Source organism: Nycticebus coucang, chromosome 12 (assembly GCF_027406575.1).
Source record: "Nycticebus coucang isolate mNycCou1 chromosome 12, mNycCou1.pri, whole genome shotgun sequence".
NCBI lineage: Eukaryota > Metazoa > Chordata > Mammalia > Primates > Lorisidae > Nycticebus > Nycticebus coucang.
The window spans coordinates 26,312,807-26,327,723 of NC_069791.1; the positions used below are offsets into that span (position 1 = coordinate 26,312,807).

A 14,917-nucleotide genomic window follows, 5' to 3' on the forward strand; every position below is an offset into this window, starting at 1 on the left:
AAAGGACTGCATCTTACTTCAGGCAACTTTGGACTTAAGAATGAGGTCAATCCAGACTGGCTGAAATGCACCCATGCAATGTAATCCAACTCTTTGATTATCAGTCAAGAACTTTTTTATAATAAACTGCTCTTTATCCTGATTAGTGAGTTATTTCTTTTATTCCAGTGACATAAGAGTAAAATCAATAATATTCAAAGGATTATTTTCATAACTCAGATGTGGACATCTGTATAAAAAGACAGTTCAACTATCTTACAATTTTTGCATGTTTCCTCCTGTTTTTGTATCAGCTTCATATTTCTCTTACCATTTTTGTCTTTTGTAATTTGGACTCAATAAATTTGTGCTGATTGATTTAAAAACATAATTAACTGATTGCTAATTAAATCTAACTCTTCTTCTGGATCATCATCTTCCACTGAAACTGGGTATTGAGGAGGTTTGAATTTTTCATGTACATTTGATCATCTACATCTGTGTTAGTATAGGTCTTATCGGCAGCTATCAAATTGACTTCACCAATAATTTGTAGTATGATTATAGATATCAAAGATAATGGCTATAAAACAGCTCATAAATTTAGACTGTAGTATTCATTGTCCCTTCCTAGCAGATAAGATCCTTTCTGATACAAAATATTATTTTGTACTGGAGCATAAACTAAAGACCATTATCTGTGTAATGTGGAATTTCAGGTGTTCTGTGGGCATAATCAGATGCCCTCCTTCATCTTGTAGCACTGAATTTAGATGGATTCCCAAAGGAAGGTGGTGGTGGTGGGGGGGGGGGTTCCATCTTCCCAAAGGCAGGTCTTTTAAGGTGGACCATCAGCTTCCTATTAAGAGTGTGTAAGTAAAATGTATCTCTCCTCCCCACAAGCTATACTATTGGGTCATTTTAGTCTATTCATAGTGGCAATTACCATTGTAAATTAGTCTCCATTTAGAAACTCTCACAAACTAAGGGACTAGATGTTTTCCATAAATGGATTTCTTATGACTTGGTGATTAGTGTGCGAGGTACATGGGCCTGGGCTATTTCTGCTTCCATTGGAAATAATATATCAAAAAGCCCTGAGTGTGTCAGAGTACAAGTTCTTTGCCACCATTGTGTTCCAGCATGTTGTCTTAAAGTTTTTCCATTTGATAAACCCATTTTCATACCATGGAGCTTGCTATCGTTTGCTTTGTCCCTGGAATTGGAAATCATTCAGACATCCCATTCATTAAGAAAAAATTTTAGGCCAGGTGCGGTGGCTCACACCTATAATCCTAACACTCTTGGAGACTGAGGTCAAAGGCTTGGTTGAGCTCAGCAGTTGAAGACTGGCCTAAAGCAAGAGTTATACAGTATCTCTACTAAAAATAGAAAAATTATCTGGATATTATGGGGGGCTCCTGTAGCTACTTGAGAGGCTGAGGCGGGAGGATCGCTTGAACCCAGGAGTTTGAGGCTGCTGTAACATAGGCTGACAGCATGGCTTTCTAGACTGAGGCAACAAAGTGAAACTCTGTCTCAATAAAAAAGAAAAAGAAAAAAATTCTATGTGTCCTAATAGTCCTAAGCTGGGCCCATTTCCCCCAAAACTCTCTTTGATCTGGAGGCCAGTTTTTAAAGTCCATTATGTAGGCTGTTAACCACTGTGTGCTTATTGCCTGTGTATAATTGTGAAGCATGTTTTGTTTGCAAAAATATTGTATTCCTGAGGATAAAGTCATACGTAGCAGCTAATCTTAAATATGCCTTTGTTTGGGTGTGCTATGGGCAACTTCTCCAAATTTCAAATGGTTTGGAATCCAGATTGATTGATCTCAATAACCTATATATTCTTTTATTTTTTCTTTAAAGATTTCAATCCATAAAAAAATAGGGTAAGGAACTTTTCTGACATGTAACACTCTGACATACCAGGCAAACAGCAGATAGTTTTTAACCTTTATAATCTGGTACTTTTCTTAACACTTCACTCTCAAGTTTATGGTTACAAATGAATCTCAACTCCATTATTTAACAGAATATTTAAGAGTTAATCCAGAGGAATAATTTCTGTAGGTAGCATTCCAGTATGGGTCCCTGACAGTAAATGCAACTTTTAAAATGAGAGCCAAAGGGCAGAGCCATATTATTGCTGTTCCATCACACAGGTTTCCATTGCTTCATGGAGCACAGAAGCGTATGTCTTAGCCACTGCCATAACTCTAGTGCTCCTGTCTGCTGTCTCCCAGGAGACAGCACTTTGTTCTAGTAATGGTAGAGGTTTTGGTAAAGTGCTTCACCCTATGGACACCTGAATGTAAGCTTGAGAGAGAAAATTATTTACACTAGGACTGTCTTAAGGCACCAAAGTTATGCTTGATTTTCTGTTTTGAAGAATCCTTTGGTTAGTGCTTTCAGCTTTAGCCATTATTTCACCTTCTTTCCATTTATCACTTAGTTCAAACAATCCAAACTCTCCTTTCTGTAAATCAGTAACTCAGATTCACCCACAAAGCTGGCCCATGTTTCTGGAATATAAAATATCTCAATAATTTTGGTTTTCCAAATTTAGCCTCTGATTTGGGGAAAGGAACTTTTTTTTTCTTTGAGACAGAGTCTCAAACTCTTGCCCTGGGTAGAGTGCTGTGGCATCACAGCTCACGGCAACCTCAAACTCTTGGGCTTAAGTGATTCTCTTGCCTCAGCCTCTCAAGTGGCTGGGACTACAGGTGCCAGCCACAACACCTGGCTATTTTTTTGTTGTTGTTGCAATTGTCATTGTTGTTTTAGCTGGGTTCGAACCCACCAGCCTCAGTGTATATGGCTGGCACCCTACCCACTGAGCTGAAGGCACTGCCAAAAGGAACATTTTTCTAAGAGGAGATTGGTCATTTGATTAAGTCCAGAACACAGGTGCCTAAGAACTATGAGTGACTGTGGTTTCGCTATCTATTAATCAGAGTACTAATACATTGACTTAAAAGAAGCACAGCAAAACAATGTAATTATAAATAACTTTAGCTCTTTTTAATTGCAGGAAATTTTCTTTTCTTTTTCCCTCCCCCTTTCCTATTTACATTAAACATTAAAAAAAAACACTGACATGTTCAAGTTATTTCACTTTTCCTTTCCAAGCTCTGGCAGGCCTTCAAAACCTTCAATGGCAGTACATTGTACACAAACTCCCAGTGTCTATACTGAAGATGGACGTCCAGCCAAGTCTACTAAGGTCTCACCTGGATGTAAGAAAAATATCACAACTTTTAGAAACAACCTAGAGAGTTTGCCAGTTTCTCACTCTGGCAGATAATAACCAGAATAAACAGGCCTTAGCTTCTAGCTTCTGAATGAAATTCTGACGTGACTCATAGAATTAGTTTTTTTTTTAGTTTTTAACATCTTAGGCAGATCAATAGCTATATGAAAGACTGAAAATGAATCTAATCTGCTATGTTGCCAAACAAAAACAAACCCCCCCGAATCCCACAAAAATCATGGTGCATTTCTATTAAATAAAATGCCTTCCAATCCCATGGATTCTCCTGGAACAAGCAGATTTCAGTGGACTTTCCAGAACTGCCAAAAGTGTAATTTTTAAAAATGTAATAAAAAATAATCTCCATGTAGAATGAGCACATAGCAAAGTTTTATTTAAATTATAATGAAGGAACCAGACAGTTGAAAAGAATGTAAGAGAAACTTACGTCAGTGAAAGAAAAAAGTAAGAGAATGGGAGATACAAAATTGATTAAAGAGTTATAGGGCATCAAAAGTACAGTAGAACTGGTCAACCAAATTAGGTCAACTTGAGGTGGTCAGTGTAGGGAAGTGGTCAACTATGGACGTTGTACTGTATAATGTTAGGGTTTATTTTCTCTACTAGATGACAAAAATGGTGCATTTCTATCAGATAAAAATAATTTTATCTATAATTTTCTATAAATTAACATCTGACCTTACAGAATTATGATGTTTGGGTCTTCATAAATAATAAGTAGTAAGTTGATGGGGCTCAGAAAACAGTACCCCAGATGGAGGCCTCAAAAGCAAAAGTTTCCCTCTGACCTCCTCCTGTCCTGTCCGCCTGCTTCTCAGTCCTGTTGTTCCCTGAGGATAGTCAGAGAAACTAGAATCCCTCTTTCCCAAGATGGGTCATAAAAGTTAGAGTCCCTTTTCCTGAAATCCAGCCATAAGACCCCAAATTCTATGTAGAAACTGGTGGGAAAGAAATCCTCTGACCTGCTTTGTTTGACTGTAAGTGGTAAGAAGGCCTGCCCCAGGCCCAGAAGGAGGGAACGCTTGCACGGAGAGGCTGGGAAGAATCTAGATAGACGGGCCTTCCTGGGTTTTCTCGCTCAGTCTATTAGCATTAGAGCATAGCTTTTTTTGTCTGAACATATTTCTACATGGCTGTCTATAGTTTATTGCATCCAAGCATAAAAATGGACAATGTCCCTGTATCTGAAAGCTCCTGTGTTTATAAGTTAAAATAAATGTTTATGCTTTTTCTTCTATTAGTCAATCTGCCTCATGTCAGTGATTTTTCAGCAAATCTTTATGGAGCTGAATACCTTGGTTCCTGTACTTTGCTGTGGTTGGAAGGATCACCACAGCTGCTCTATTCTTCCAGAAAGCTGCAGAACCTAGGAACCTGATCTGCCAGCAAAAAAGAATACAAATTTCTTACCAGCTGGGCTCCTGACCTTTCTCTCTCTCTACTATCCAGGGGAACAGACAGTAAAGATCACTGTTTGTCTCAGCAAGTTTGTGATTGTTAAGATAAAAAGGATTTGTGTGGCTGGTCTTGGGTGGTAGTGACTCTGGTGTATTTTTTTATACTTTTACTTTAAAGATTCAAAAGTTGTTCTGGCTAAAATCTGTTCCCGTTAGCTTTACTCCTCCCGACTCCTCCTTCCTCTTTGTTGTCTTCAGTGCCACCTGAAAAAACTGAGAGGACACTTCCTATGACTCAGACCCCTTAAGAAACTCAGAAAAAGGTGCTACTCACCCTGTTTTTTGGTCTTCTGCTTTCCTTGTGTAGTCGAAAGAGTTAGGGACAAATTCCTCTCAGGTTAAAAAAAATACCGCTGTCTTTTATGTCATGTTACTTCCTTGGTTTGGGGGAGGTACTATAAATTACTTTGTATTATGAGAATATTTGACTTCGGTGTGTGTAATGGCTGGCCAATACAGTAGAACCTTCATAGCTGATCACCTCTCTATATTGATCACCTTCTGAAGTTGACCCATGTAGGTATCGACGGTAGGCCTAGTTCCTTATGTTGGCCACCTCTCTGTGTTGACCAGTTTGTTTTGGTCCCTTGGGGAGTCAACTTACAGAAATTCTACTGTACTTACGGAGGGGTTCTCATTTCTTTGCACACTAGGTAAGAAAGGGTATGCTTTAAACATGTCTGTGTGATGGAGTGCACGGTAAAAACATTGCCTGGCTCAGTTCCCCAGCATCTCTCTTTTGGGGACCTAAGATTCAATGTGGGCTGTACTGAATTTGGTGGTCCAGTTAGGAATTAGACTAAATTAAAAGGCCACCTAACTAGCTACGTTGGTTCCCAAGGTGAGACATTCTGACATTTAACTGGTTATTATTTTAGTGAGATTTCTGAATTTCCTCTAACCTCTTCTGTATGTCTCTTTCTAAGATCCTGTGATAAATTCCTAGGATTTTATGTTACTTTTATATCCATTTTTCATCTCTCTCTGACACAATCAAACCTCTTCTTTCAAAAAGTTTAAATCCCCTTCTCTGCTTTGAGATGTAAATTTGCTCCTGGTTTCTCTAAAATTCAACAAAAACTCACGAGTTTTACTTGACTTATAGCTAAAATTCTAAAATCAAAACTATTCAGTCTTTTTGTATACATGTCTGTATGTTGTGTCTGCATACATGTGTGTGTCTATCCGTATGTTTATAAGTACATATATTGTCAATACATGGTACCACGTTAACTTAAAACATGAATACTCACAAATTAAGTAACTAGCTCAAATGCTTTCTTTTCTTTTCTTTCTTTCTTTTTTTTTTTTTTTTTTCGAGACAGAGTCTCAGTCATCCTGGATAGAGTGGTGTGGCACCATAGTTCACAGGGACCTCAAACTCTTGAGCTTGAGCAATCCAGTCCAGAGGAGCTGGACTCCAGGCCTACACCACCGTGTCCAGCTAGTTTTACTATTTTTAATAAAGACACGGTCTTGCTCTTGTTCAGGCTGGTCAAATTCCTGAGCTCAAGTATCCACCCTCCTCGGCCTCGTAGAGTGCTAGGATTATAGGCTGGAGCCACCTTACCTGGCCCCAAATGCTTTTCAAGTACATGTGACTTTAATAATCTTTGATAAATAAAGATAGCTTTAAAATTATTGGTAAAGTGAAAAAGTCTTTAAAATTTAAGTCAGACATTTTTTCCTCAACATCCTGATCAGGTGAGTTATACTGCCTCAGAGAATTAAGCTCAGAGAATTTTTTTGGTGGTACTTTGATTCTTGCTTAACTTGTCTGTGAGCTTATGTCTTTATTTTTAAAACTTTGGACCATGCTGAGGCCTAGGGACACCTGGTCATCCTCCCTGACCCAGCTACGCCTCTTGGCAACACTAAAGAATAGATTAGGTTCTCTGGACATTGTTTTTTGTCCTGCATTCTGTATCTGGTACACAATTAAAGTTATTTACCTCCAAGGTTTTTTACAAAAAAATAATGTTTACTAAGAGTTAACACTATAATTATATATAATATATAATTAATTAATATAATTAAAACCATGAGATATGAGAGAAACAGTTCTACATAAAAAGTATATAAGAAAATTAGGATGTGCTTTTTTGAGGGGAAAAGGGGGTTATAAGAAGACAAAAATGTGGTGTTTACTAAAGAAATGGTAATTTTTTCTGGTTTAGAAGTTTTAGGCATTGTTTTAAATTGAAAAAAATGTAAAATTAAACATATATAAAAATTACAGAAAAAAGACAGTGGCAGTATTACAAGAGGTTATAAAAGGTTTATAGATATCTTACTTTGTGGTCAAACTGATTAAGATTGGGTAGATTTATGTATAAGGTTTTTCTAAAATTACCTTTAACATTAATGATACATTAATGGTAAGGTAAAATTTAATTTCCTCTTTTGAACAAGATTTTCATGTAACCTGGACACCTTGGGCACAGTTTCTCAGGACCTCTTGAGATATGTTCTCTGAGTTATAGTCACTCATGTTTGGCTCAGAATAAATATCTTTAAACTATTTTACAGAGTTTGTTTTGTTTATGTTTATGTTTTGTTTTGTTTTTCTGTTAATAAGTTTAGATCCTCTTTGCTTCCTTATCTGCATTTTCCATCCAGGGCAGGGGTGGTAGTATTCTGAACAATTAAAAAACATATGTTAAGGTGCTGTATTTTAGTTTCTGTAGAGAACCAAAACATCTGACTCTGCTTCACTTCAAGGGCCACTGTGCCCATCATGTTGCCAATTTACTTTTCAAGGCTAGCCGCATGCCATGAACTTCCCATGAAAGGCCTCAAAATTGTACTTTATTTTCATGCTTCAGGGAACCACCAGGTTTCTAAAAGGGATCCCTGGGTCTGTCTCAACACTGATGGGTCTGTCTCAACAATGATTTCTCTGGGTATCATCAGGGGAGAATGAAACTGAGAGATAGGAGGACAGGAGAAGTTCAGAGAAAAACTTTTACTTCTGAAGCCTTCACTTTGAGGTCCTATTTTCTGAGCTCAATACTTGAAAGTTTGGGATAATTTTTCTCAAGGCCGGAATAGCCTGTACTTTTCCACTGTCATGAAGTTGGGGAAGATATATACTGATTGTAAGGAACTTGTATACCATTGGATGTGGCCAAGTATCTCTAATTTTCTATAAAATTATTATTTTTATTTTATTATTATTCAACATTTCTCAAGGGCCAAGACGGTGTGTCAGAAGCAGACTGCACAATGTTGCTGTCATGGAGAGATTGGAAGTGATGAATATATATCTATATGTGTGTGTGTATGTGTGTATTCACCTTCGGGTTGATCAGCTGAGAGAGAGTGCTGGAAATCAACAGAGAAGAGGTGGAAGTGAAGTGAAGAAGAGAGAAGTGAGCTGATCTGCTCTGTAGGCCTGGAGGTACCTGGGGAAGGCGCATGTGCCTGTGGGGAAGAGATGGAGGAGAGAACACTGGGGCCCTGTGCTTCCCCAAAGGACACTGCAACTGGACAGGCAAGAGGGTCCTTTCAGGGCAGAGGCCTCAAGACAGAGACAAGAGACCCGACTGGAGCCTGTGAAGCAGCATTGCTCAGGATAGAGGCACCGGTGGCTTGTGAACCCCAGGGACTTTGGCTGGTATCATTGTGACTTTCTAGTCCCAGAGGGCTTTTTTACCCAGGGGTCATATCCAGAACTGCTACCTCCCTCTTGTCTCTACCAGGTGGGGAGAGAGCAGGACGTCTTGACACTCACACGTGCCCCAGGGGCAGATGCCATGCATCCCCCACCATCACCATTGGGAGACCCGGACAGAGCAGGAGATCAGACTAGGCAGTGCTGCTGTGGTCTGGTGATCTCATTCAGTCATATCTCCTTATGGACCAGGGGGAGCACATACTGGTAGCCTTCAGTACCTGCTGCCCATGTTGGGGCTGCTGGACCACCACTGCCAATGCCTGACAGGCCCCAAGTAGGACCAAGGCTGTACAACCTTTGGACGTGGTATGGACCTCATGCAGGTCCCCCCGCCCCCACCTCCCCATAGGCCTATTCTGTGCTGCTGAAGGAGCACCTGTCCCAACTGCATGCCTGGCTTTGTGGGATGCCCTAGCCCACACATGTGTTCATCATGCCCTCTGGGTTTGCTCCATCTCATAATGCACCCCCATCCCATTGGCTGATATCGCCTTGCATGTGACCTTGCACTACAGGTCACAGTGGCGCTGTGACAGCCATGGGGAAATGTGGGGGAGGGGGAGGTATAGTAGAGCAGCAGTGTTACAAGGGGTTCACATGGCAGGCACCTGTCTCTTACCTGGTCAAGCTTCCAGAATAGGACTCAAGTTCATCATCCAGGTATCCTTAACTGAGCATCAGGGTCCCAGAAAAGAAGAAGTGTATCACATCTACTATATGTTTTGAGTTAAGAGAAGAGGCCCAAATGAGAAGGAACCATGATAAGAACTCTGGCAACACAAAAAAACAGGTTGTCTTGACACCCTCAAAGGATCACAATAGCTGTCCAAAAAGAAATTGACAGATGTAGATGAAATTCAGATTATGGGTGGCAATCCCAACATGAAAGGGATTGAGGGTAATATAGAGAACTAACATAAAGAAGCCAAAAAAAATAATTCAGGACATGGATGAAAAATTCACTGAAGAGATATATAACATCAGAAAAGAGATATAAAAGAAATGAAAGAATCATTTAGGGAATTTCAAAATACAGAAGAAAGTTTAAAAACAGAGTAGACCAAGCAGAAGAAGGAATTTCAAAGCTTAAGACAAGGCTTTCAAATTAACCCAGTCAGTAAAATATAAAAGGCAAAAGATAAAGAGGAAAGAACAATCACTGTGAGAAATGAGGGATTAATTAAAGCAAGCTAATGTTAGAATTATAGGTAACCCTGAGGGAGAAGAAGAAAAAAGAAAGCATGGAAAAGCTATTTGAAGGAATATAGAGGAAAACTTCTCTGGGATAGATACAAAATGGTAAGTGAACACTAGAAGATTCATAGCAAATAAAACAACACTAAGGCACAAAGTCATCAGTCTGGCCACAGTCAAATGAGGAAGGAAATCCGTCAAGCTGTACAACAAAAGCAACAAGTTATGTACAGGGGAAAACCCATCAGATTATCAGCAGGCCTCTCAGCAGAGACTTTTCAAGGCAATATGAATGGGGATCACGTTTTTAATCTTCTTAAACAGGATAACTGCCAGCCAAGAATTTTGTATGCAGCAAAACTGAATTTCATAAAATAAAGGTGAAATAATGTCTTTCACAGACAACCAAACACTAAGGCAATTTGTCATCACAAAGACTTGACTTACAGGAAATGCTCAAAAATACCCTATATATTGAACAGAATAATCAATATCTACTGATGTAAAAACTCTTGAAAGAGCTATAAGCTGTCGTAAAACAGTAGCACAGATCAGGGTGGCGCAGGTGGTGGCAGCACAGTGCACAACACGCTTTAGCAGCTGCAGCAGTGGTGGAGGCGACCTTGCTGTCACAGCCCTTGCACTGGTGCAGCTACCCTCTCTCTCTCTGCTCTTCCTCCCTTTGCAGGCACCATGGCTGATCAGCTGACTCAAGAACAGGTTGCTGTATTCAAGGAAGCTTTCTCCCTATTCATAAAGATGGCCACCACACCTTCACAATGAAGGAACTTGGTCAGAACCCAAGAGAAGCTGAATTGCAGGATATGATCAACGAAGTGGATGCTGATGGTAATGGCACCATTGACTCCCCAGAAGTTTTGACTATAATTGCTAGAAAAAAGAAAGATACAGATAGTGAAGAAGAAATCCGTGAGGCATTCCGAGTCTTTGATAAGGATGACAGTGGTTACATCTGTGTAGCAGAACTATGTCATACTGATGGAGACAAGTCAGCTATTAAGAATTCGTACAGATGATGACTGCAAAATGAAGACCTACTTTCAACTCCTTTATCCCCCCAGAAGAATCAGATTGAACCTCCTACTTAACTTACTGCAAAAAAAGAAAAAAATTCATTAATTTATTCTGTTTCTTTCTTTTTATTAGACAGAGTCTTACCATGTCGCCCTTGGTAGAGTGCGGTGGTGTCACAGCTCACAGCAACCTCAAACTCTTGGGCTTAGGCCTCTCTTGCCTCAGCCTCCCAAGTAGCTAGGTCTACAGGCGTCAGCCACAATGTCTGGCTATTTGTTTTTATTTTTTGGTTGCAGTTGTCATTGTTGTTTAGCAGGCCCGGCTAGAACCCACCAGCTGTGGTATATGTGGCCAGTGCTCTACTCACTGAGCTACGGACGCTGAGCCTATTCTGTTTCTATAGAGCAAAATTGAATGTCAAAAGTACCTTCTGCCCACATTCAAAATCTGCATGTTTTGGTTGTAGTCCTATCCCCTAAAGATCAAGCTACATATTCATCAGTTTTACAATATAGATACTTGTACTACCTTAATGATAAGGACTCCTTGAAGTTCTATTTGCTAATATTAATGCATGGTTTGAGCTGGCCAGTTTTTCATGCATGCAGCTTGATGATTGAGCACAGTCAGGTGTTTGTATTAAAAATGAAAAAAATTCAAAACCTATTTGAATGGGTTCTAGTTCAATTTGTTTAGTATAAATTGTCACAGCTGGTCTACTGAAAAACAAACACATTTCGAATTGATTTACTCAAGGTGATGTGCAGAAAAACAAGTGAAGGATAAACTGTTGAGATGTAGCCCCACTAGTAGGCTGGTCATCTTGTACTTCTCTGTGTTCTAACCCGTGGTGATGATGACACACCCTGGTGGCATGCCTGGGTGTGTTGGGTTAGCATTGTCTGCATGGTACTAGAGTGAAATGGGTGTTAGGCTGTCACCATTCACACAAATTTTTAATAAGAAACCTTTACCAAGCGAGCATCTTTGGACTGTTTTTAAACCTTCTAAACCATGACTTGGAGCTGGCAGAGTAGGCTGTGGCTATGGACTTCAGCACAACTATCAACACTGATGTTCAAGAAATTATAATTTATGTCCATTCCAAGTTGTAAATGATAGATTTTTTTTTTATTCCAGTTAAAGTCCATTAACTTAAAGTGGTGTTAAATGCTTTGTAAAGCTAAGATCTAAATGGGGAAAAGATAGATGGAGGGGAGGTCAGTATGTGTCTAAATGCTCTCAGCCCAGCATTGGTTTTCCCTCCCAAGATCCCAGTACCAACCTCTGAGCCTAAGACCTTGACTAAAACCGATTACTTCATCATATTTACGGACAGTAGGTCTAGTTGCATTTTCACTGGGGGGAGGAAGGAAGTGAATCATAGTAACTTTTAATGATCTATTCAGGCAGTAGAGCTCTTAATGAAGGACAAAACTCACTTTCTCTCAAGCATGAATTTAGAAGTTCTTCTCAATTGTGCTGCTGATAACCTGTTTTATGTAACTACTTGAGACCACCTGTGGGAGAGACATGACTTAGTGTGTCTGTAATTCACTCCTCGCTATGTGCGATAGAAGCAGTAGTCACTTTTCTAAGCCAGTCTCTTCATGCCTAAAGGACACTACTGGTCATCTTTGATTCATGACTTAATTTATAATTATATTTAATTTTAGCTTCTTTTTCCTTTATTTTTTTCAAGTTGACTTGACTTTGCTTTTTTCCCCCAAGTAGAACTTGCTAGCCTCTGGCTTGAAAGTAAAACTCCAGCCCAGAGTGAATTTTGTGTCTAATTATAGACCTGTAACCAAAACACGTCATGCTGATATTGGTCTTTATATTGGGATTGATTTGTTTAAAAAGCCCACTTAAGAGCATATTGCATTTAGTGCAGGGCTCTTCTTTGAAATGAAGGCTGGATGTACATTTTTCAGGGTGTTAACTGGTTGTATCTTATTAGGAGATGATTTGGGTTTTGAGTGTTTGTGTGGTTTTTAATGTGCCAAGGAGTAGGGGCACGCCGCTAGCAAGGCAGTAAGAAGCTCTTGGCAGCCAAATGGGTGCATTCAGGGATGATTTATAGAGACCCTTGGCTTCTCCCTCTCCTACTCCCTGTTTTTCTGGCATTTTGTTACTTATTAGATTTTCTGCCAGACAGATGGGCCAGAGCAGTGGAGAGGGGACACTGTCCATGTGCTTCTGCTATTGGTCTTTGGGATGGGTGGTTGGTAAAGAAGCACTGATGCTATGAATGAAGGGTTGGCTTTCATAATTTCTTGAATCTGAAAGGAACATCAAAGGATACCGTGGGATTTCTCTTCTAGTGAGACAGAGAATACCAAAAGCACTTGGTTTGAGTAAGTTTATAGCTTGGATGTTTCTTATAAGGGAGTGAAATATTGTGATATTTGACCCATCCTCAGGCCTGTGGTCAATGATCTCTTGGTAGTTTCAAAGGGAGTTGGGGAGGGTGATTTGATTTGTTTTATTAAACAGCCTTCTATCTTACCCTTTTCACAAGTCTTTCTAGAAGCTGGGTGGACTCCATTTTAGTGGTTCCACAGCCTGTCCTAAAACAGTACCTTTGAAACAGTGTTCTTGGATGGCCAGGATCCTACATGGGAACCAGTACCTCTACCTCCCAGGGCATGCTGAGTTCCAGTTCGGAGCAGAGGTGAGGCAGAACCCACTGTGGCCTTCTCTCCTAGTGTTTAGGGGGAGACCCACCCCAGGTTTGAGTGTTAGCAGTCTGCCTGACTTTGTGAGAGGAAATAGGTGGCTGTGGAGAAAGTACTCTCGAAGATGGTTAGCGCCTTCCTATAAACTCTACCCCTACTTCTAACTACTCTCTCTCTCTCTCTCTATATATATATATATATATATCAAGTAATTAGTTTAACTGGCATCCCGCTTTCACCTGAGACTTGCCATAAGAAACTGCTGAGTACTTAGCAACCCTTCTCATAGTTTTGTTCTCCATCTGTTTGGGGTAGGTGTTGAGCAAGGCAAACGGATCTCCATACTTCAGATGAGCTTCTGATGCACTGTTGCCAGGGAAGGCTTTTTCTGATTTTTTGACAAACGCATTTTTGCACACTTTCATTGGTATCTTTCAGCAACTTACAAGCACTGAAAATGAGCTATTGTACATATTTTTATATTTTCTTGATAAACACATGTCTGACTGTATGTGTAACAGTATAGTTACAGACGGCTGTCCAGCAGGCCTTGTGCTGCTGTGTCATGTCGGAGGAGTAGCTTACCATTACCCCCTCAGCACACTGGCAATTTCTTCCTGAACAAAGTCTACTCTTCATTCGATTATTTTAAACATTTGAGTTATTTATTGTATATCCTTAATATATTTATCCTTTGGAAGTTACTAGATTTCCACTAATGTGTCTTAATCTACCCCTCCAGCTGGCAGTTACTGATTTTTTTTAATCCCTTAAAGCTGTCCTGAAGGAGACAGAAATACTTTGCTATCTGTCTTGCTTGGAATAAGAAGGTAGTGGCATGGCTGGAGTGTGTGTTCTTTCTCCATATCTATTATAATGTTCATTAAACATTTTTGTAGAAAAGATAGTGGTAGTTTTTTTGTTACCAAAGTTGCCCTTCACCATGGGTATTTGAAAAGGAAATGTACTTGAATGTTTCTGTAAATCTTGAGAGAAATTGTTTAGAGATTTAACCACCTCTCTGATGGGGGGCCAACTCTATGGAAATTGTAAATAAGTTTTATTTGTAAACCTGGCACTGTATTCAATAAACATTTCTGTAGCCTTTCAAAAATCAAACAAAACGAAACAAAATAGTAGCACAAGGGGGAAAATAAAACACCAAGGTATCATTTAACATGATTCCTGGAACAGTATTTCACATATCAATACTAACATTGAACATAAACGATCTTAATGCTCCACTTAAAAGACATACACTGGTCAAATGGATGCAAAACACAACCTAAGTCTATGCTGTCTCTGAGAAACATACCTAACTCACAAGGATTCTCACAGTCAAGGTAAAGTGATTTAAAAAATATTCCACGAGAATGGAAACCAAAAGCAAACAGGAGTAGCTATTCTTGAAGGAGGATATCTGAGAAGCAGGAAGCATCTCTAATGAAAAATTAACAGAACAAAGTATAGAGCAGACAAGAAGAGAAAACTGGTATTTCAACCTAGAGAGGGACATATCTAAAGTCAGGGGTTGGAACCATAGGTCAGATGGCATTGGTACTGACCTGTAGCAGCCCATATAGCCTATGGCTAGGAGGAGTGAGAGTTATAAGAAATACCC

The 14,917-nt window shown here is 39.6% G+C and overlaps 1 pseudogene; it reads left to right on the top strand.

Moving 5' to 3' along the window:
• Window positions 1-10,276: 10,276 nt before the first annotated feature.
• Window positions 10,277-10,620, top strand: LOC128561902 (calmodulin-alpha-like; annotated as a pseudogene).
• Window positions 10,621-14,917: the final 4,297 nt, after the last annotated feature.